Source organism: Peromyscus californicus, unplaced genomic scaffold, assembly GCF_007827085.1.
Source record: "Peromyscus californicus insignis strain IS unplaced genomic scaffold, ASM782708v3 Scaffold_1__1_contigs__length_55948999, whole genome shotgun sequence".
NCBI classification, from domain to species: Eukaryota; Metazoa; Chordata; class Mammalia; order Rodentia; family Cricetidae; genus Peromyscus; species Peromyscus californicus.
The window spans coordinates 32,460,682-32,484,491 of NW_026294492.1; the positions used below are offsets into that span (position 1 = coordinate 32,460,682).

The following is a 23,810-nucleotide window of genomic DNA, read 5'->3' on the forward strand; positions in this document are numbered from 1 at the left end:
GTGGTCCTTAAATGATGACAGGCAGATTGCATTCACTCTGTGCATTAAATGCAATTACCTTTAGAACTTCAGATATTCCTAAGTAATAATTGTTTGCATCAACTAAATAACTTTAACACCATCAAATGCTCTGCTGTTGTCTTTAACAGTGGTGTGGGGGGAATAACCATCAATGGGCTTTAAAGATCAAGATGACACACTTTAACTGCTGCTATTCTGCCTGATGATGTAATATTTGACTTTGTATCATTATATTTAGACATCAGTTCTAATAAAAATTAATAATTAAAGAGAGAACAGAAGTGGAGTTTACAACTACATAATCGTTATTGTATGAATATGACCAGGTTTTTCAAAGACTAGGTTACACCTGCTCATGAAGTGAAATATTAAAGACATACTATCAAAGCATACCACTTCTGATTCTTACATGTCAAGATCTGTATAATTAAAAAGTACATTTGAAGGCCAGGTATGGTGACACATGCCTTTAATCCCAACATTTGGGAGGCAGAGTCAGGTGAACCTTTGTGAGTTTGAGGCCAGCCTAATCTACAGAGTGAGTTCTAGGACAGTCAGAGCTATGTAGAGAGGCCCTGTCATGAAAATACATACATACATACATAAATGAAAAAGAAATTTAAGTCTGTGTAGTAGTTTGCAAACTTTATTTAATTGCCTTCTAATAGTAGTGTGGTCTCTATTGTTTGAGTGTGTGTGTGTGTGTGTGTGTGTGTGTGTGTGTGTGTGTGTGTGTACATACCAAGACATTTTATGTGTCTGGTTAAAGTTAGATAAGTAGAATCTCGTGCAAGGCTCACTTTTCCAGTTGGAATATGAGTACTTCAATATATATTAAGATTAAAAAGAAAATCAAATGAAAATGCTTTTTGAAGGCAATAAAACTTTATTACAGTAATACAGAAAAAGCCTATCTCAAATAGAAGTGGGACATATCAATTTTATTCTTGAAAAATTAAAACATACAAATAAAAAGCACTGAGTGAAAGCTGTTTAATTTTTATTTAAAGTTATTCATATGAGCTTGGTTCAGTTGTCCCTGTAGATTTCCCCATCATGATCTTGACCCCCCTTGTTCATATAAACCCTCTTCCTTCTCTTCAACTGGACTTCCAGAGCTTGGTCATGGATCTCTGCATCTGTTTCCATCAGTTACTTAGTGAAGGCTCTATGATGACAGTTAGGGTATTCACCAATCTGGTTTGGTTACCGGGGTAGGCCAGTTCAGGCAACCTCTCCACTCTTGCTAGTAGTCTAAGCTGGGGTCGTCTTTGTGGATTCCTTGAAATTTCCCTAGCACCAGGTTTCTCCCTAACTCCATAATGACAAGATATCTCTTTCATTAGGAGCTTGGGCTTTGTAGGAATGCAACATGTACAAAGGAAGACCTGCTGACTGAAGGCTGTGATATTCTCATCTAGATAATAAAACATTAGACGAGAAACCTACTTCTAAATGATATATAAATAGCATTATTGTTATGTATTAGATAGTAAATCTATCTGATTGTTCACATTGTACAATAAACATAAATCAAATTGTGATGTCATTGTACTTGGATGCAACTTTCCTGTTGTGCATTTTTCTGTAGCTGTTTTCTCTCACTCCAAATCCAAACATCCCTCCTGACCCTTCAAAAGCCCGTCTAGATGTTCTCCCTTCCCTTCCAACCTTCGAGCCCTCACTGACTTTGTTAATGACCTTTTCATTATTTCTGTTCTTCATCTATATCTCCTTTCTCTCTTACACACACCTTCTCTGTTGATTGATGTGGTGGAAGGTGCCAGTCATTAGGAGTGGAAATGACTTCTAAGCCATTCTTCATCATCAGAGCTGACTTTGGGCAAAAATCGTACCCAAGCAGTGGCCAGCAAGAACAAAAGAACAACAGAAAAACCGAATAGGGAAATCCTCATAAGTAAGCTTGTAAAGAATACAGCTATTTTTGTTTTGTTTGTATGTTTTTATTTCTGGTGGGTTGTTTCTTTGTTTTTTTTGTTGTTTTTTGAGACAAGGGTTCTCTGTGTAATAGCTCTGACTGTCCTGGAACTTACTCTGTAGACCAGGCTGAACTCACAGAGATCCTCCTGCCCTCTGCCTCCCAAGTACTGGGATTAAAGGTGTGCACCACCACCACCCAGCTAAGGCTCAGTGGTAAAGAGCACCAACTGCTCTTCCAGAGGACCTGGATTTAGGTCCCAGTACCTACATACTAGCTCATGTTTCATCTGTGACTCCAGTTCCAGGGAATCTGAAGCCCTTTTCTGATACCTTTGCAGATATTGGGCACACCTATGCACAAACACACATTTAAAAAAAGAAGTAGAAGCAGGGCTGTGGTGGCACACGCCTTTAATCCCAACACTCAGGAAGCAGAGCCAGGCGGATCTCTGTGAGTTTGAGTCCAGCCTGGTCTACAGAGCGAGATCCAGGACAGGCACCAAAATTACACAGAAAAACCCTGTCTTGAAAAAACAAAAGTAGAAAAAGAATGCAGCCATTTTAGGAAGAGAGCTGGAAAGATTACCTTGGCATTAAGTGGGGTGCCCTCACTCACTTAGCCTAGGACATTCCTTCAGCTCTCAGGTACCATCTTTACCCCTGCCATTGTGGATGCTTTTCAGAATTCAACACTCTGAGAACTTCACAACTCTGACTGCTACATGCTACTGTTACACTTGTGTGATTATGAGGTACATCAGGATATATGACAGTAAACACAATGAGACTGTATAGAGAACAATGTTACAATCCTCCATAGACTGTCACATCTGTCCTGACATGGAGGGTCATTCCTCCTGCTGGAAGAATGTCTGCTGAACAAAGAAACCAGAAACACTTTAGTCTCCAGTGCCCACATTATAATTTTGTGCTTGTGAACTGCAGGAATAATAATTATTTACAAGACCCCCTGGAGACAGAGCTCAATGATTAAAATCACTTGCTGCTCTTCCAGAGGATCAGAAGTGGGTTCTACTTCCATCTGCCTAGATCTCTACCTCCAGGGATCAGATGCCCTCTTCTGCCCTCTGTAGGCATTAGCACACGCATGGTATATACTCAAGCAGATACACATACAAAAATAAATCTTAAAAATAATTATTATTTTGCTTCTTTTGCTATTGAGGTTTGTGGTGAGGTTTTCTTACATTGTAGAATAACTGGAATTGGAAAGTCAGATGGAGCTGTCTGCTGCATCTTCAGCCCCTTTTTTAAAATCTTACAGAGTGATTATCACCATCTCTGCCCAGCAGTCTAGAATATTGGGTTGTGTAACACTTACCAATGAGTAACTGTTTCTTGACTATTGGTTCAGTTTCCTCATGGTGTTGATGATGTTACAATATGAGGAAGTTCTTTATAAAGTATTTTTAATAAAAAAATTGTTTCTGATTTTGTATATTTATACATGGCTTTATTTTGAATGCATTTCCATAGGTTAGTAGCATATCCTAATAAAGTTCCTGAGAAATCTTTTTCTACTTTAAAATTTTTGTTCTACATACAATGAAATTGGATTGAATCTACTCCCTTTATCTCCCCATCACATTTCCTTCTCAACTTTATGTCTTTTCTTTATGTGCTTATCCCACTAAGGCCAGTTAATACTGCCCATACGTGCATGGGTGCGGGCCATCCACTGGCCCATGGGAATCACAGCAGTGGCCATAGGAATCCTCCCCAAAACAGATAATTTTTAATAAAATGTTCATTTCCTGTTATATATTATTTTATTTATGTGTATGTCTTAAGTGTTAGTGTGTGTGTGTGTGTGTGTGTGTGTGTGTGTGTGTGTGTGTGTATAAGTGCCTGGGAAAGCAATGACAGCACCAGATCCTTGTTGTGAGCCATCCAGCATGGGTGCTAGACACAGACTTCTCAATCTCTAGAAGAACAGTAAGTACTCTTAACCACAGAAGCATATGTCTACCCCCAGTCTTGACTTTCTTAGTATCCAATCCACAAAAATGAAAACAAATTCTGACTTTGCGAATCTCACTTTTTTATTGACAGTAGATTTTTTTCATATAATATACTCTGATCAGAGTTTTCCTTTTGATGCCAAGATGATACTTGTCTTCAGCCTTCCTAAACTCATCCAGCCTCCAATTGCTATGAACAGTACAGGGCAGATAATCATCACTTTGTTAAGAGGGGGTGCTTGCTCTTCCACTCAAGAGAAAATATTTTGTTAATTGAGGTAAACAAACTGTGTTCCTCATAGAGATAAAAGAACGTGCAGGCCAAAATATCTTACAATACGTTTTCTTTAGGTCAAGTTACCTCTTGACTGGCAAAATTCTCTAAAAAGAACGAGCCTCATTGTATGGTCCAACATCAGTTCAGTCTGATTTCTTGTTTTACTTTCGTCTTAGTCCATGTTCTGTTGCTGTCAAGAGACACCATGACCAAGACTACACTTATAAAGTAAGCATTTAATTTGTGGCTTGCTTGCAGTTTTATAGGGATACCCCATTTTCATCATGGCAGTGGAGCAGTAGCTGAGAGATTTACATCCTGATATTCAGGCAGCACACAGGAGACACACTGGACCCGGCTTGAGCTTTTCAAAACTCACAGTCCATTCCCTAGTGATATACCTACCCCAACAAGGTCATACCTCCTAATCCTTCCCAAACAGTTTTACTAAGGACCAAGCATTCAAATTAATGAGTCTATGGGGGAGATTCAAATAACCAAAACTTTACTACCAAGAAGTCCATGGTTTCTACTGTGTGGTTTTAAATTCCTGCTTTCTGCCATCAGAACTGAAGTCTCCATACATTTTTTTTAGTCTGCTCCTTATTTTTCAATATGTTGTTGATATAAAAGTAAGCAGACTCATTTTTCTCTTTCTCAATGCAGTTTGTATAGTAATAAGCAGGCTTTAATTTTTCTCTCTCTTGTGCAGCTAACTTTGTGCAACTAGAATATCATGAAACAAAGGCAGTGATGGCCATTTTGCTTCTGCTTTCTCTTTTTCTACTTGAAATCTCATTTAAAAATGAGCTTCAATTTCATGCCTTTCCTAATGTGAAAAAGTCCTTTCATTACTTTTATTACATGGTACTGCCACCTATGGGTCCTATATATAGAATACATTTTATTTGGGGCTAAAGAAATTTAGAATTTGAAACTTAAAAGCCTATCTAGTCCTCATTTCTTACTTACACACGGGAAATTCAAGACATGAGCATCTAATGATCTCAGTACAGGCACAGACTTTATCACTAACTAAGCTGAGTCACCATACTTGCATTCACCTGTAAATGTGACCAAAGTTTACATTTTCTCTTTTACAATATGAACAAGCAGCAGCATCAGATTCCTGACATCTGAAGATGCATTGTCTTGAAGGTAAAGAAAGACAAGCTATTCTGAATGTCTAAGACAGCAAACCACCTACACACCCTTTTTATTTAATTAATTTGCCTTTTTTTTTCAGAAATACTTTAAAGAATAAGACAAGACCTTTGTCTTTGAGGTGGTTTAAAATCTCACTACACTGAGTAAAACTTTATGTAGGAAACTTAGGTAAGTGTTTCCTAGAGGCCACAAAAAAATGAAGTGGACATGGCCTCGGTCGTACTGTCCAGACAACATGGCTGGTTAAGGAGGAATGAAAAGCTCAGATGTCAATTCTGGTGGCAGTGGCTGAAATACTCTCAATGTTGAGGAGCAAGAAATTCCAATGGGAAATTCAAAAATGTTTATGTTTCTTTTAAAAAGTTCAACTGTAATGAAACGTGCGGGACTCCTGGCATTTGGAATCCTGAAGAATTGCTTTCACTTCCTTTTCTGATACCAGTCATCACATGTCTCCCCAGTTGTGTAAACTGAGTGTGATGATTTTGACAGGTTAATGTCTCTGAAAATTAAGACATTTAATCATTATTTGACAACAAATGCTAGAAGTTAAAGCCTATGTTTTTAAAATTGAAATTAGCAGTAGATCTGCCCACACTCGCACACCTACCCACCCATTTGTGCCCTATTTTTGAAAAGTTCTCTAAGTTCACATGGAGCAGGGCAATTATGTGGTAGGTAACTATTCTAAGAGAATAAAAACCAAGGTAATTGAGATGCTGGAGAAGTCATAATGCAGAATGTCATAATTCATTTCCTTTTGTATTTATCTTCTAAGGAGGTTAAACTCATGAGAAGTCATTACTTCATATTTTTCAACTTTCAGAGACAATGTATTACAGAAAACTTATTTGCTAGATATGCTAGGCCTAAAATTCCTAATCATAAATTAATTTTGTAAAAAGAATGGGTCTTACCATTCATCATCCCCAAAAAAGATTATAACTCTTCATGTAAACAGAAAATAAATAATTTCTCAATGCTCTCTACCCAGAATGTATTCTCATTTACTAATTATTTTAATAAAAAAGTATAAAATTATGTGAAAATGTATTTGAGTAACTCTAGCCACATTTTACTAGCATTCCTTGAAATCTTAGTAACTAAAAACAGTAATAATTAACATTTAAGAAGTGCCTAGTAGATGTCAGAGAGGTTGTATTCTAGTTTAAGCTCTGAAAGCAACATTATTACTTGTCTACAAAGGATAAGGATATAATTCAGTAGTCGAATGTTTTCCTAGTATGGAAAAGGCCCAAGGTGTTTTGCCCCATTCCTGGGTCAGGAGATCTACAGAGTTCTGAGATGTTGCAGAGAGCGACAAGCATAAGTAGCCATCAATCTGGGGGCAGGAATGTTGGTAGTCTGTCATGGAAAAAATAACTTTACAAATCACTGAAAAACAATGAAAACCTAAGCTGAAGGAGAAATATAAACTAAATGTTACCAGGCAAAGTTTTGAGAGAAACGTTTTTTTGAGAATGAATTTAAAAAGCATGGCTGAGGCTGGAGTCAAAAGTGTCAATAAAAGACAGCAAGTGGGAAATTCTGAACGTGTTCAGGTAATATCAGTTACCTGCTCTGCCAGGAACTTCAGTTAACATTGACTTCCAAAAGACAACCTCAAGACATCTAGTTGGAAATACTGTGAAAAATCATCTCAGGATAAATGTATGATCAGTTTAGAGTCAGGAAACTAGAAAGTTCTGTGGGTTCTGATATGGAACTCTGAAGATGAGTAAGAAGCTAGAGAAGAGAGAATGATGTGGGAGAATCTAAACTTAAGATGACTCAAAGAAGTAAGGCAGAATGAAGGTGATGGTGGAAAATGAGTGGATAGCTACAGGAAACATGTCAGTGTTAGAATACTATGTATCTTGGCATTTGGCCGCTGGGCAATGAAAGGAAGGGGGAGCCACATATAATTCATAGTTCTAAGTCAGGATGATCTAGAACGGATATGATAGAGAAAATGAGAGGGAGGGACACATTTAGACTGATATCAATTTCTGGTAACAGTATTTAGTCCATGAGACAAAAAAATAAAAACCCACTCAAATGGAGGTCACAGAAGGCAGATAGAGAACAGTTCTGGGGCTCAGGTTTGGGGAACCTCACTTTAGTTATTTCCGTATTGAAACAATCATTCGAATTGCATGAATAAGGATTGGAATAGTTTGGCAGTAAGAAGACAGATGGACAAATCATGGAGGGTGGGACTTATTTTTTCAGAACACCTGGAAGAGAGATAACCAAGAAAGGTCTGCAGATATCTCCAGAAAGAAGAGACACAAAATACACACATGTGCAGGTATACAGATATACAGGTGTGCACATGTGTGTGGAGGTCAGAGATCAACCTCGGCTGTTGCTCTTCAGGAGCTCCTCATCTCATTTTTTAGACTTGGTTTCACACTAGGACCCAAGGCTTGTCAATTAGGCTAGGCTGCCTGACCAGTGAACCCCAGGGATCTGCCTTTCTCTGTCTCGCCAGGGCTGATATCTCAAGTGTGTACTGCCATGCCTGGTTTTCACATGGGTGTTGGGTATCATATGCTAGTCCCCATGCTTTCACAGCAAGAACTTTACAGACTGAACTATCACAATGATTTTTAATGGAATGTTTATATCTTCCAAAATATTAAAATTTGCCTTTTTGTCAATAGTATAGGATTGTAGTCTTTGTTGTTGTTTTTTTTAACCTCCTCGGTATAAAAGACCCTTCTCAGTATGACAAATTAACCTCTAATCCCAGTAAATTTTAGGGTTGGCCTTGTGGCTTGTTATGACCAAAAACTAGGAGCAAACATGATTCAGTCTGTTGCAAAGTGAAGTTTCCATGATGAAGGATGAAAGTTCTGTTTATCCGTGTTTATAGACTATTCTTAGGGATTATGCTGGTTTACTAAAGTAGTGGTTATAGATTCTCCTCCAATAACCATGACAACTTCACTAGCATTGAGTAGTTAGCTAGGTTTGACATACCAGGAATGTTTCCTTCTTGTTGAGAAGGACTGTATCTCCTAGTAATAGCAGAATCTTTATGGATCAGGAGACCCAAGGTCTCCTGACTGAGTACCCAAATGTGAGCTGAACAAGGACAATACCAACAGACATGCCAAAGCAGATGGGAAAAGCCCACAAGTCCTCAACTCTACAAAAAGAACTATAGGCAACTGAGGAAAGCCAGGGTGGGAAAGATAGTCTTCCCCAAGGAAGAGCACATGAATTGGTTACCCAATACCAAATGGTCATCCCTGAAAACACACATTCAAGTAACATTATATGGACTGAGCAGGTTATGTTTAGGAATATTTATGTAAATGATAGACATTTATGCATGCAATAAAAATTAGTATAAAAAGAGGTCATGAATTTGAAGGAGAATGGAGAAAGTATATGGGAGGGTTTAGAGGCAGGAAAGAGAAGGAAGAAATGTTATAATTATTGTGTAATCTCAAAAATAATATAATATTAAAAACTCATGGCTCAGAATTCAGCAGCAGCATAAACTCTGCTTAGATGGTTAGACTCTGACTTTATTATGTACTGAGCACTGCCATGAGCCTAGCAGAGTCCATATAGATGCCACCTCTTCAGCTAGGGCCCTGGAGAGGGAAAGCATGAGGATGAACCAAAGGAGCATTGCAACTGACCTAGATGTATCTTGCAACCTGAGTTAGAAGGAAATTTTTGTTCTTGTATGCCAGTGTGATGTGAGGACATTTGTTGCTACTGCAAAAGCTGTCCAAAACATCAACTTCAGAAAACAGAAACACAGGCTCCACATTTTCAGGATCTTTGGAAATAATGTTAACTTCATGATACTTCTAAAAATTAAAATGAATTGACCTTCACCATTGTCAGCAGCCTGAGTCATCGTTTGAAATAAAGACCACACCTGCCTGCTAGCCTTTGTGTAATTTGTAGATTATATGTGAATCCTTCTAAATTGCCTCCAATAACATGGCATGCATGGTAGAAAGTGTGCTTTCTTTTCATTTGTCTCTGTAGGCTTTTTCAATAGCTACAAAGCCATATTCCTTGTGCTTGGATTTACCATGGAAAGCATTATTGTTGGCAAAAGCTGCATCTCTCAGATCTGTTTGGAGCTCAACATTCTGTACTGCCAATTCCACTATTTCAATGGCTCTTAAATTTCCCTCCACTGTTCTTTTATTCTTGGTACCTCCTTTGTGATTTATGAGTTGTTTCATAGAATTATAACAGTTGTTGACATATAGATGTAGCACACTAAATTACCTTCATTTAAATAAACAAGTGTACCATGCCAATCTATTTAAATGTTTTCAAATAGTATTTTTCCCTTGACTTGACCTTTAAAAAAATCAACAGCATGAAAACACCTCATACTGTGCATGGCATTTCTCTTGCTACTCCTAAGTATAGTAGTATTAGAAACTTAAGTCATGTTTCTGAAGCAAATGAACAGCTTTACTATAGGAGGGTTCTGTCATTTACCAATTTATCATCAAAATAATCCCAAAATCATGCGAATGTTAAGTGATGTGTTAAGAATGTTGATAAGTCAGTTCTCTGATTATAGACCATATAAATAGTTAAACACGCAAGAGATGCATTTACAGCAACTGAAGAAATTTACACTATTTTCCTCTGAGATATTAATGCCCTCTGAGCAACTGCATGTGGATGATCACAATCTGCTACTTCTAAAAAGAATAGGATTAAGATGCATCATTGAGTGTGCTGTCCCCCAGAATGCAGAAGTCATGTCTATTATCACAGTTGACTCTCCTAAGAGTCTGAAGATAGCACAGTGGAGGAACTGTGAGGTCCAGCAGAGTATAAGGATGATGATAGAGAAACATTAATGAAAAGATGAGGGATTACAAAGGAAAAGAAACAGCTTGCAAGACATGGCAAATTGTAGCAGGACAGCACTCAGTGGAGAAACATATAGAGATGGGTTTTGTATGCTATGCACCTCAAGATCATCTTGCCTACTTTCTGTTCTGTAAAGTTTGTATAAAGAACAGTGTCTCTTTTACTAATGAGCTTGTAGTGAAAATATTTTTATTATATACAGTTTTATTTGTTAAAAATAAAGTAAATATTTTCTACCTTGATATTCTTCTTCTCTCCTAATGTTTATTAAAATTATTTCTTCTCTTTTGCTACTCTTTCCCTACATTACCTAGTACTAAGAAATATTTATTCTAGGTTAATTAATTTTTAGCAAAAATGTATGTTCATTTGGCAGCAATGATACATTTCACAGTTATAACATACAGAGGAGAATGCAAGCTTCTCAGTGTTTTCAAATTCCCGGCATGTCACTTTTGGAGATTCAGGAGCAATAAATCAACATTTCCAGGAATTCTCAGAAATTTCAAAGTTATGTTTATTTAAGCATACTTCTTTGGTTTGCATCTAGTATCCATTTATGAGTGAGTAAATATCATGTTTGTCTTTCTGAGTCTGGGTGACCTCACTCAGGATAATATTTTCTAGTTCCATCCATTTGCCTGCAAACTTCATGATGTCATTGTTTTTTACAACTGAGTAATACTCCATTGTGTAAATGTACCGCATTTTCTTTATCCATTCTTCGATTAAGGGACATCTAGGTTGTTTCCAGATTCTGGCTATTACAAATAATGCTGCTATCAACATAGTTTAACAAGTGTCCTTGTGGTATGATTTAGCATGCCTTGGGTATATACCCAAGAGTGGTATCATTGGATCTTGAGGTAGATTGATTACCCATTTTCTGAGAAGTCACCATACTGATTTCCAAAGTGGCTGTACAAGTTTGCACTCCCACCAACAGTGTAGGAGTGTTCCCCTTGTTTCACATCCTCCCAATGTAAGCTGTCTGCAGTACTTTTGATCTTAGCCATTCTGACAGGTATAAGATGGTATCTCAGAGTCATTTTGATTTGCATTTCCCTGATGACTCAGGATGTTGAGCAGTTGCTTAAATGCCTTTCAGCCATTTGAGATTCTTCTGTTGAGAATTCTCTGCTTAGATCTGTATCTCATTTTTTTAATTGGATTATTTGGTATTTTGATGTCTAGTTTCTTGAGTTCTTTATATATTTTGGAGATCAGCCTAGATGTAAAGCAAAGGATAACCAGACTACAACCCATAGCTCCAGATAAGCTAGGTAACAATTAAGACCATAAGAAGGATGCATGGATTGCCCTGGGAAGGGGAAATAGATGAGCTCTCCTGGGTAAACTGAAGGCAGAGAGGGGTGGTAGAAGGAAGGGAGTGGGGGATGAGAACATGAGGGAATGGGATGGTCAAGCTGAGAGAGGGATGGAGTGGGAGAGGAATAAAAGAGATATCTTGATAGAGGGAGACATTATGGGGTTAGGGAGAAACCTGGTGCTAGGGAAATTCCCAGAAATCCACATTGATGACCCCAGTCTAGACTACTAGCAGTATTGGAGAAGGTGCCTGAACTAGCCTACCTTGGTAATCAGATTGGTGAATACCTTAACTGTCATCATGGAGCCTTCATCAGTAACTGATGGGAACAGATGCAGAGATCCACAGCCAAGCACCAGACCAAGCTCTGGGAGTCCAGTCGGAGAATGGGAGGAGGGATTATATGAGTAAGAGGAGTCAAGATCATGATGGGGAAATCTACAGGGACAACTGAACCAAGCTCATATGAACTCACGAACTTTAGACCAACAGCTGCGGAACCTGCATGGGACTAGACTAGGCCCTCTGGATACAGGAGACAGTTGTATAGCTTGGTCTGTTTGAGGGGCCTCTGGCAGTGGGATCAGGATCTATCTCTGGTGCAAGAGCTGGCTTTTTGAAATCTATTCCCTATGGTGGGATGCCTTGCTCAGCCTTGATGCAGGGGGAATGGGCTTGGTCCTGCCTCAACTTTGTTGACTCCCCATGGGAGGCCTTACCCTTTTGGAGGAGTGGATAAGGTGTGGGTAAAGCGGTGGAGGAGGAGGTGGGGGAGAAGAGCAGAAGGAAAAATGGGAGGTGAAACTGTGGTTGATATGTAAGATGAATAAAAAAAATTTTAAATACTTCGAACAATCTTCATGCTCTATTAGCTCTGAGCCCTGTCTGCTCCAGCATCTTAGCCATACATTCTCAATGCAAAGTAAGTCCTCAAATGGGCAACGTTCACATGTGACTCCAAAAGGGGCTGCTGTCTTATAGAAAATCATAATTTTAGATTATGTTTTCAGTATCTGAATATCTCTGTAGGCTGTAATTCTTTGTGACTACTGTTGAAATTAGGCATTTTATTCTTTAAACATGAATTTTATGTGTTTCTTTTATGAATGTGTAGGTGTCTCTTTCCTGATTTGAAGAAGTTATCTTCTATGATCCTGATGAAGATCTGGTTGATGCCATTGACCTAGGATTCTTTCTCATCCATCCCTATAAATTCAAAGTTTAGTCTTTTCATGGTACCCCAAAGTTCTTACATGTTCTTTCTGTGTATTTTTAATTTTTTTTCATATTCTTTGTTTCAGTGATCCAATTCCTCTACTTTATCTTCAAGTCCTAATATCCTATCTTCTACTTGAACCATTGTGTTATACCCCCCCCAAAAAAACATATTCAACAAACATGAAGTATACTACGCATTTGAATTCATTGGTATGAGTTTTGCCTTTTAATTACCCTTTAAATCAAAGTTTCTGATTCATTTCAAAATGATATTTGTACAAGGTGAAAGTTCTACATCTCAATTCATTCTTCTGCATGTGAATATCCAGTTTTGCCAAGATTATCTGTAGAACAGGCTGTTTTCCATTGTATTTCTTTTTTGGCCTCTTTTGCCAAGAATTATGAGGGCTTAGTTTTTTCAACTTATTTCTGGGTCCTCTATTCCATTGGTATATTTGTCTGTTTGTATGTCAGTGCAAGGCAGTCTGCATCATTTTAGCTCTGTATAGTATTATTTAAGATCTGGTATTGTGAGCTCTCCAGATTTGTCTGACTCCTTAGAATTGTTTTAGTTATTCCTGGTCTTTTGTAGTTCCATATCAATTCTTGAATTTTTTTTCTAGATCTGTGAAGCATCACATCTTAATTTTGATAGATATTACATTAAATCTGTAGATAAATTTGGGTAGTACTGTTATTTTTAAAATGTTAACTCTAGCAATTTAAGAACATGGAAGTTCTTCCCATCACTACTAACATCTTCTTTTATTTTCTTCAGTGTCTTGAAGTATTAATTTCTTTGATTAGGTACTTAATTTTGTAGCTATTTTGAATGGGATATTTTTCATAATTTGTTTCTTTGAGAGAACATTATTGGTATATATAAAGGATACTCTTTATATAGGTTCTGTATCCTATAACGTTATTGTAAATGTTTATTATGTCTAAGAGTTTTTCATAAGTTGTGTGGGGTCTATGTAATTTAGAATCATGTCTGAAAATATAAATAGTTTGACTATTTCTTTTTATTTTTATCCCCTTTATGTCCTCCTCTTGTCTAACTGCTATAGCTAAGACTTTGAATATTGTATTAAATAAGAGAAGGGAGTGTGGACATTCTTGTCACACTCCTAATCTTAAAGGAAATGCTCTCAATTTATCTCCATCTAACATAATGTTGACTACAGGCTTGTTGTCAATAGCCTTTTTTAGTACATTTAAGGACATTTCCCTCATTCAGGTTATTAAATCAATACTGTGACATCATGATGCTCCTACTGGAGTGCATGGGAGAATCCTAAACCACTCAACCTTTGAATATTGTTCCTCTTCCTTCTTAAAACTTTACTTTGGGATACATACACTTCAATTCTACTGTTGTTTCTGGCTCTGACTGTAGTAGAATGAGCAGCTGAAAGTTTGCCTTGAACCCTTGCTGGACCATCACAGAGTAGCACTGAGCTCCAAGGCCCATTGAGTTAGCTGATAGTGGTAATTCCTGAGGATTTTTCTCAACCCAACCTCCAGTTTCAGTTCGTGGTTTTACTAAGATGAAGAAAACATTCCTCATCTCAGGAAATGAGAGAGTCTCTCCTCTGACCACAACTGTCACCCTGTCATAACACATCCTTAAACCTGTGTTTATTACTACGATTTGAAAATTTCCTAAAGGCACAGCTCTGGTGGTAATAAAATTTTATATAGAAGTGTTGCCCAGATGTATTCTGTACTTTAAAGACATACCTTACATTTTAGATTTATCATATGTTAGGCACCTGAGATGCTAAATATAAATTAAGGACATAAATTACCTCTTCAACATCTAAAACACTAAAATCTGTCCTTCCCGGAATTAACAATTCATTAAATTACAGAAACAGAGAATGTTCTTCAAGTTAAATTATAGTCAACTAAATATTGTATGCATTAGACATTGTCTACATGGCTGTGGCAAAACCAGCACACCATCCCTTTCATCAGTCCTGAGAGTTCTTATACCACCAATGTCTACCTAAAAACTCCTTAGTATTCTGAAAATAAATCACAGCTCAAAAACCACCATCTTCCCAGGAAAGCTTTCTGAAATTCCCTTATAATTTTCATCTATCACAAAGCGTTATAACTTTTGTCCTCTCCTTTGCCTTTTTCTTTTTCCCTGATGCTAAACCTCCACCCCTATCATAAGCTCCATGAGGACAGTGACTGAGACCATCTGTCTCTGAATCCACAAAATGTGACTGTTGAACACACCATTGGCCCTCACTAAAGTCTGATAAACTAAGCCTTGGTTTCTAGACAACAACCACAAGTGACTCTTCCCAGTCAATTGATAACCAGCCAATGATGTTTCCTTGTTCTGAAGCAGTTGCTCAGTACAACAGAGTATGACAAATGGCACTTGTGTCCATAGCCCTAATGATTTTGTAACATGTTTGAACAAGCAGCTCACCAACCACTGTTCATTTTTGTACTTTTCTAGTCACACAAGAATGGTGCCAATTATCTGATTATTATCTGAATATTGCCAGATTGATTACTAATCAACTTCTCGAACAAAGAGAGTCTTTTATAGCTTACATGTTATCACATAGTAAGAAATCTCAGTCTATGTGTTCATGTTTGGACTAGTTACCTGATGTAGCATAAAAATGAGTGACTTAATACTCCAAGGTTTCTGAGAGTCAGAAGTTCAGATGCAGCTGGTGTGGAGGGACAGAATCTCTCATGAGATTCCTGTCAAGCTATCTGCCAGACTTGAAGGTGTACCTGAAGTTGTACTTGAAGTTGTACCTGACTTCCAAATGCGTTCACTATCTATGGCAGGCCCCAGCAGGCTCCTCTCTTTGTTGATTTTTAACTGGAGCCTTCCTTGTAATACAGCCTTGGCACAGGGGTAATGACAAAATGCCAGCTTCTTTCCCAAGGACAAGAGAAACAGAAAGAAAAAGGAGAAACAGATAGACAGAAAACAGCAAGAGCGAGCACTTGGGATGGAAGCTATTGTATTTTCCTTATATAGTTCAATCTTGAAAGCCGTGTCTCATTGTTTCTACCATTCTCAACTTGTTAGGACTGAGTTGATAATCCATGCCCAGCAAGACTCAGTCATGCCTGGATATAGATAGTTCCCAACACAATGGCTGAATTACAACTTTCAGTGTTCCAATGGTGCCAAAGCAGTCGGCACTCAGGAAAAAACACACTGCAGAGTTTAAATTGTTATCATTTTGTAGCTAGCAAGATGGTACTCTGTCTCAATTCTGGACAGTAATGGATCAGAAGCTCCCAGTCAGCTCCTGGGATGTGAGGGGAAATGAACCTTTAACTGGGAGCCTTCTTACCTCTCCCTCACTACGTAAGCACTGCGCTGTGTTAAACTATGATGTTTAGTTGGTACTTTGACTGCATTTTCTGACTCTTGATATTTTCCATTTTCTGTGGGTTCAATAACATCCTGGGAAGCTGAGAACATCAGCACGGGGAGTCAGAGATTCTTGGGCCATCTTAGGAGCTACAGTTGCATCTAGCATCATAGAGGATCTACCAGGATCACTAATTAAAGCGAGACATGAAGGCACAAAAGTTTCTGTCACCATACTAAGCTTCTGATTACACACACTTTAAATTTGTCCAAGTTAAATTTATTTCTGTCATGCTCGATTTATTTGAATGACTGTATGCATATCTTAGAGTAAATCCCTAAGTTTGTTCTGCTAGGTATGATGACCCACAACCATATTTCAATGTTTAAAAAGTTGAGACAGGTTTCTCCCTTACCCAGGGACCAGGGCTTATCCCAGGTACATGACCTGGCTTTTTGGAACCCATTCCCTATGGTGGGATACCTTGCTCAGCCTTGACTCAGCAGGGAGGGGCTGGGCCCTGCCACAACATGGTATACCAGACTTTGTTGAATACCCAAGGGAGGCCTTACCCCCTCTGATGAGTGATTGGGGGTGGCATGCAGGAGGGGGTCAGGAGAAGGGGAGGATGGGGAACTGGGGATGGTATGTAAAATGAAAAAACCTAATAATAAATAAATAAAAGTTGAGACAGTAAGATCATGAGTTCAAGGTTACCCTGGGCAGTAGCCCAAGTTCCATCCAGGGCTACGTAGAGATTCTGTCACCAAAAATATGTATGATGGTATTTTTTAAGAGTCTTAATACTTACTCTAAATTATGACTTTGTTTTATACTATACTTTAAATATTAAGGAAATTAAATATTTAAATATTAAATATTTAGATATTAAGGAAATTCTTTCAGTCTCATCCTGAATAAATTATTAGAGAAACAGTTCCATAATTAACTGGTAGCATAGATCAACAATATTTCAGGAAAATTAGCCAGGAAATACAATCTCAAATTATCTTCACACAACAATTTTAACTTAACCGAGAGAAACCAAATTTTCAGATGATCGGTTGAAGTACATGCAATTCATTTGCTTCTTTTACACACTCAGCAATTATGTTAATTAAAAGTGCCTCACAAACCTTCTTGTATCATCAAAGACTCCCAGGGTGGTTATATAAAATAATAATTTACTTCCAAACAACTGAGTCGAGGCTTTGTAGGACTAAGAGGAAATGGGGATGAGAGAGAGTCATGAATCCACACTCAAATGAACTCACAGACTCTGCTAGACTTACTCACAGTGTCAAAAAAATATGATCATATTAGTCTCCTAGAAGACAAACCACATTTAATTGTGTTCTAGTACTGTCTATTTTCCTGTTCGAGGCAACCTTACGGGAAATCAATACATGAAATGCAACACTGTGCATATTTAAGGATATGAGGAGCACACAGTTCACTCTCTCACACTACATCTTTTCCTAAAGCATCTATAAGAAAAACTTCTCATCATTCGTTTTTTGGGTTATGTGAAGGGTGGCACTGGGAAAAGATCTTGCCAGATAGCCCTGGCTAGCCTGGACCTCCCTGTGGAGACCAGGCTAATTCCTCACACTTTGTACTTGCAGTGATCCTGGCCCTGCCTCTCAGGGGTTAGGATTACAGACATGTGTCACAGTACCAGGTGATTCTGTCTCTCACAGACCCATCACTTTTCTCTGCCAGCTTGATCACTAGAAATAATAAATAAGGCCACTGCTGGCCAGCATCTAAAAACTCACAGGTTGTACTTGATGCTTTATCATTAGTCTTACCTGTGTTCTTCTTAGTGGACTCCATTTTATTTTTCCTTCACTTCTTCAAAATAGTTTTACTTAACCTTTCTAGATGTTATGCTTCACTATACATTTACTTAAAGTCTATTTCTGGAACAAAGTGGGATACAAGTAATTTAAAGGTGTGAATATTTTTGAATGAAGGAAAGAGAAAAACATAAGTAAATCAATTTTATATTTGCTTTTCTTGGGCCATTTGTATTTACCAAGTCCCTGAGGCCAGTGTTGAAATAAATATCTTATCCTGAACTTTTATGAGAAAATGTTTAGCTTAGGAGCACAGTCTCATCTCCCATATACCATTTTTTTAATTATACTTAGTTCTTTTCATTATAAAAATGATTTTTACCAAATTATAGAAGATGAGAAATTTTAAAATATTTTGTTAGTTATACAAAAATTTCATATAATGTATTTTGATCATATTCAGCCTCCTCCAGCTCTCCCGAGATCCTTCCCCTCTCCCTATCCACACAACTTTGTCTTCTTTTTTTTATTTTATGTCTGTCAATTCCAATCTGTGCTACCTGTATACTCTTGGACATAGGGCCAGCCACTGGAACTTGGTCAGCCTACCAGTGGCCATGCCCTTAAAGAAACTTACTCTTCAGCTCCCAGCAGTTATCAATTGTCATTAGCTACTCAGCTAGGAGTAGGATTTCATATCTACCTGCCCCCCTCCATGCTGGTATCTGTCTAGTTTGGCTTGCAAGGGACTCGTGTGTGCTTTCACAACCACTGTGAATTCATATTTCTTTTCCTTTTATTTATTTCTTTTTTTTTGTTTTTTGAGACAGGGTTTCTCTGTGTAGTTTTGGTGCCTGTCCTGGATCTTGCTCTGTAGACCAGGCTGGCCTTGGCCTTGAACTCACAGAGATCCTCCTGCCTCTGTCTCCCGAGTGCTGGGATTAAAGGTTTGTGACACCACTGCCCGGTGAATTCATATTTCTAATTGCCCTGTTCTGTCTAGAAAACAGTTTCTCATAGTCATCTATTGCTTCTGACCCTTAAAATATGTGTACCCCCTTTCTTTGATGCTCCCTCAGACCTGGGAGGAAAGGGTGTCCCCATTAGGATTTCTGAGTAATCCATAGTCTCTTGTTCACTTACATCTTCATTCATTGTGGATTTCTGTCTTTATCATCATCTATTAAAGAAAGAAACTTCGCTGATGAGGGCTGAGGGGTGCACTAACGTATGGCTATAGCAGTAAGTCACTATGATTATGTCCATTTAGTAGAATAGTAGTAGGTTCTCCCCTGCTGCCTAAGATCTGTCCAGTTACAGGTTCTTAACGCTTGTATCAGTGTCAGATGAGGGCTTCTGTTCATAAGGAGGTCCTTAATTCCAATGAGAATGTAATTAATTAATTACTCCCATGATATTCATGCCACTATTACTTCAGTGGGCATGTCTTACCAGGCCATTGATTGCTGTAACTCACAGATGAACTGGCTGAGTAAGAATAGTGATTACTTTTCTCTACTGGTAAAATGCATATCACCTTCCAGAACTGTGAAAGCTAGCCAATAGGGCTGAAGCTCCCAGGTCAATACCACCTTGACTTCACCATGTCTTATGACTCAAGGGTATAGCATCGTTAGCAATAGGATATTACTGTCGAAGTCTGGAGGATAAGCCAGAGCAATGGCAATAGCCAGTAATATGTAAGGGGTCTGTGAGACCCCACTGACCAACAACTCCAAAAAAGGTACCAGAAGATGAAAAGACCTCCCATGCTCTTGGATTCATAGGATTAATGTGAAAATGGCCACCTACTAAAAACAGTTTATAGTTTCAATGTGATCCCAATCAAAATTACAATGCAATTCTTCACAGAATTTGAAAAATAATATTAAATTTCATGTGGAAACACAAAAGACCCAAGATATAGAAAGCAGTCCTGAAAAATTAAGCTGCTACAGGTATCACTATCCCATTTTTCAAGTTATACTTCAGGGCTCTAATAAAAATACCATAGTTCTAATACAAAAATAGCCACATTGACGAATAAAATAGAACTGAGGGGCTTCATGATTTTTAACAAAGGAATTTGTAAATCACTCTCTGGCATATCAATTGAACAAACTTATTTTTATGTTATGTCAATTTGGTGTGTTTCTTTCTAATCATATTTTATCAATCTATAGTAGTTTTTATTTCATTCATTAAATATGTCTTGAGTGTTACTGGCTAGTTACTGTGCTCCACACTAGATAGTAAAGATAAAGTGGTAGCCTCCAGGTAATGCTAAATATAGCAATTATATCAGTGTTTAAATAAATAATACAACAGAATATGCTGTACTCAAGCATCTACATGTTCCAGTGAGCATGTAAGCCCTCAGTTAAGAAAGGAAGGATGGAGAATTCTTGGTAACCTTGGGAGGAAGGCATCCACATTACCACAGTGTGATGGCTTCAATGACATAGTTATGGGAGAAGGGCCAGAAATTCTAGATGGGGATCAATATTGCAAAGAGTACTACATGCTGCTGTATTAGTCAGCAGCTCTAAAGGAACAGAAACCATAGAATTAATATATACATGTATGTGGATATATATGTATGGGTATTGATATAATTAAATTGGCTTATATGATTCTTGCTGGCTAGTCCAACAATGGTTGTCTGTATACTAAAGATGCTGAGAACACAGTAGCTGCTCAGTACACAAGGCTGCTACCTCAATAGTCTCAATCTGAATATGAAGGCCTATAGAATTCCTGGAGAGCCACAAATCTTCAGTCCACATTGGCCACAGAAGTTAAGTTCTGTTGTAAGTAGAGCTGGTAGCAGAAGCAGCAATAAAGTAGATCCACTCACCAGACATGGGTGAAGGCAGGCAGGCAAAGAGCAGCAGTTGACCTGCTTAGATCGAGGCTGTCACAAAGAAGTGCTGCCTCCAGGGGCCAGAGGCAGGGGTGTCCTCCCTGTTCATCCTTCCAGGAAATACCTTTGCAGACCTGCCCAGCGGCTCATTTCTCAGTTGACTCCTGATCCAGTCAAGTTGATAACCAAGAATAACCATCACATGGGCCATTAGAATAGGGTGGGACAATTCATTCTCAATACAGTACAAGACCTGAAATAATTCTAAGTATAAAAGTAACAGGAGCCAGCCGGGCGGTGGTGGCACACGCCTTTAATCCCAGCACTCGGGAGGCAGACCAAGGTGGATCTCTGTAAGTTCGAGGCCAGCCTGGGCTACCAAGTGAGTTCCAGGAGAGGCGCAAAGCTACACAGAGAAACCCTGTCTCGAAAAACCAAAAAAAAAAAAAAAAAACAGGAGCCATTATCTAATACACATTGCACTATGAATTGGGGTATGCTATGGGATGGTCTTCCTATGTGCTGTGAATATGTGTTGCTCTCATTGGTCAATAAATAAAGCTGATTTGGCCTATAGCCAGGCAGAATATAGCTAGGCAGGAAAATCAAACTGAATACAGGGAGAAAGAAGGTCGAAATTGAGAGAGATGCCATCCAGCCACCCAAGAAACAACATGCCAGCAGACCGGTAATGCCTCAGCCACGTGGCAATACTGAGATTAATAGAAATGGGTTAATTCAAATGTAAGAGCTAGCTAGTAATAAACCTGAGCCATCGACCAAGCATTTATAAGTAATATTAAGCCTCTGAGTGATTATTTACAAGCGGCCTCAGGACAAGGCAGGATAGAGAAAAACCTCCAATTATAGGGGTAGCAATAGAAAAGGGTTATTGGAAATGGTGGCAACCCATAAAACAGGTCAGCCTTTAGGGAGGGAGGCCATCGTAAAGATACAGGTAGAAAACCAAAAGAGAAACCTCCTACAATGACACACATCTGTTGAAGCACATCTGTACCACCCTGAGCAGATCAGTGACTGATACTGCTTCAGTGAGACTCCTTGCCTGTATTAGGTGTAGATTCTTGAGCTGTCAATAGGAAAGAGGGACAAAAACCTGCATTATCCCAAATGACATGATGCTATCCTCATAGATCAGTGCCTTGCTCAGCCATCCTCAGAGAAGCTTCCTCCTACAGCAGATGGGAACAAATATGGAGACCAACAGCCAGACAATACGCAAAGAGTGAGAGACCTTGGAACACTCAGCCCTAAATGGGAGGTCTCCAACAAATCCCTCACCTTAGGGTTCAGGGGAAGAGTATAAGAGCTAGAAGGTGTGGTGATATTGTGTTCCCCAAAATATTGTGCACCCTAATAAACTTACCGGGGGTCAGAGAACAGAACAGCCACTAGATAGACATAGAGGCCAGAAAATGGTGGCACTCACACCTTTAATCCTAGCATTCCAAAGGCAGAGATTTGTCTGGATCTCTGTGAGTTCAAAGCCACACTGGAAACTCCAGGTATGGTGACTCACGCCTTTAATCCCAGGAAGTGATGGCAGAAAGCAGAAAAGTATATAAGGCATGAAAACCAGGAACTAGGGCTGGTTAGGCTTTTAGCAGCAGTTCAGCTGAGATCCATTTGGATGAGAACTCAGAGGCTTCCAGTCTGAGGAAACAGGATCAGCTGAGGAACTGGCGAGGTGAGGAAGCTGTGGCTTGTTCTGCTTCTCTGATCTTCCAGAGTTCACCCCAATACCTGGCACCGGGTTTGATTTTATTAATAAGAACTTTTAAGATTCGTGCTACACAGAGGGGATGGAGGAAACCGAGAAAACATGACCCTGTAAATGAACAGGATGATTACAGATATGAAATCACAGAGACTAGGGCAGCATGCACAGGTCTGCACCAGATGGGGTCCTAGAGCTGAAAGGAGAAGTGGACACATGGCCCCATCCCCAACCCAGAAGCTATCTCTGATTGATAACTATTTGCAAGTGAGCATCTAGTTTTCTCCAAGAGAATCGCACCAGGGAAACAAACTACTCATCAGGGAAGGCTGCGTGCCCACCAGTAGATGGCCAACAGAAAATGAACACAACAGCATCTTTGGAGGCTCCTCGTCTTATAACGTATCAGTGTTTTTCATTTTTTTTGTTATTTTTTATATTTTATTTTTATTTTATTTATATTTTTCTTATCTCTTTTTTAACCTGAAGGTCCTTTGCATATATATATATATATATATATATATATATATATATATATATATACATGTATATATTATGGCTTTAGTTTAGTATTTTTATAGAATTCCTCAGTGTGTGAATGAGTGGGTCTCTATATCTATATCTGTTTCCTGTGCCTTTTCTTGGGCTTTTTTTTCCCCTTCTGCTTGTTTTGTCCTGCTCTGGTGTGTCAGTTTTTAGCTTTTTGTTTCATCTTATTATATTATATTATATTTTATTTTATTACTATCTCTTAGAAGATTGTTTTCTAATGAGAGACAGAAAGGGGGTGAATCCAGGTGGGAGGGGAGGCAGGGAGGATCTGGTAGTAATAGAGTGATGGGAAACAGTACTCAGTTTATATCATGTGAGAAAAAAATATTTTCAATTAAAGAAAAAGAACCTGCATTATTAACAAGCATCTCAGAAGATACACACCATGTTGGCGAAATCCTGGTGTCAGCTCATCTCAGCTCCCAGAAGCATCATGTTGCTGTCTCTCTACTGTCTGTTCAACCACCTGGAAAAACAGAAACAGATGCTCTACTGGGCCTGCCTGGAACTCAACTCACCAATGTCCTTCCCAGGAAGTCCCAGCTGACAGAGAAGGGTTCAGACCATCCATCCCTTACCTAATGGCACCTCCATGGAAGGCAAACAGTGTTCACTGACAGATGACACACCCGAAAAAAAAGCCCTAGGGACTTCCCCCAGCTCCTGCAATGAAATGTTCAAAGGCATCATTGAC

The 23,810-nt window shown here is 38.6% G+C and overlaps 1 long non-coding RNA gene across 1 annotated transcript in view; it reads right to left on the reverse strand.

Moving 5' to 3' along the window:
* Positions 1-23,585, reverse strand: part of LOC128115183 (uncharacterized) — a 96,519-nt gene extending 72,934 nt beyond the window's left edge. Inside the window, exon 1 of the long non-coding RNA XR_008220033.1 lies at positions 23,501-23,585. This is a non-coding gene — a long non-coding RNA (uncharacterized LOC128115183). The remainder of the gene's footprint in view (positions 1-23,500) is intronic.
* Positions 23,586-23,810: the final 225 nt, after the last annotated feature.